General features: G+C 28.0%; 1 protein-coding gene across 1 annotated transcript in view; it reads right to left on the minus strand.

Annotated features, from left to right (window-relative positions):
- The window catches only part of SARC_01276 (hypothetical protein), a 4499-nt gene extending 4395 nt beyond the window's left edge, over positions 1-104 (minus strand). Inside the window, exon 1 of the mRNA XM_014305022.1 lies at positions 1-104. This exon is cut by the window's left edge and continues 186 nt beyond it. The gene's annotated coding sequence lies outside the window, so the exon portion shown is untranslated.
- Positions 105-835: the final 731 nt, after the last annotated feature.

Genomic DNA, 835 nt, shown 5'->3' on the forward strand with positions numbered 1-835 from the left:
ATATATATCTATTTACATACATACATTCATATGTACTTCCATGTTTTATTTAGTAGTAGGCTATGTCCATCTGCTCAAAATTTACTTTCAAATATTAGGGGCAGCTTCACTCATCACTCTCTCGAGAGAGTTCACAACTCGCTTTCTTTTGAGGAGGCCACAAATTTTCGATTTTTTTATTAAACATAAGAATATCTGATGGCAACACATGCTATTTGGTCTATGGATTCTAAAAATAGATATAGTAATTTGGTTGATAAATACATAGGCGTGTGTAGACTGTAGTTATTAGTAGTATATAGTGCAAATAATATGGCACTATTTAATATATCGACGATATATATGACAAGGCACTACCTAAATAGGAGGATATACTTGCAACAAATCAATGTAAAAGGAGGAAGCGTAGTCCACAAACCATTTCCTTGCAAGATTTATCTCCTGCCAGTGAAGGAGAGTAAAAAAAAACATCACACAGCAGACGACACAAAGTGCATTTTGTCATCAAAGGCGCACATATTTAACCAGGCCATAGCAGCTTGAGCCATTATGGGCACGCGCCAATATGTAACCGAGATACTGCCTAGATACAATTCTATATCTATATTTATATTCAATCTGAATCTTTATTTGTATCTATACACATGTAAATATAAACACACATGTACATCCGTGTTTATATATATATTCATTTATTCATATATAATTATATATATATATATATATATATATATATATATATATATATATATATATATATATATATATATATATATATATATATATATATATATATATATATATATATATATATATATATATATATATATATATA

Source organism: Sphaeroforma arctica (genome assembly GCF_001186125.1).
Source record: "Sphaeroforma arctica JP610 unplaced genomic scaffold supercont1.49, whole genome shotgun sequence".
In the NCBI taxonomy this organism is placed as follows: domain Eukaryota; class Ichthyosporea; order Ichthyophonida; genus Sphaeroforma; species Sphaeroforma arctica.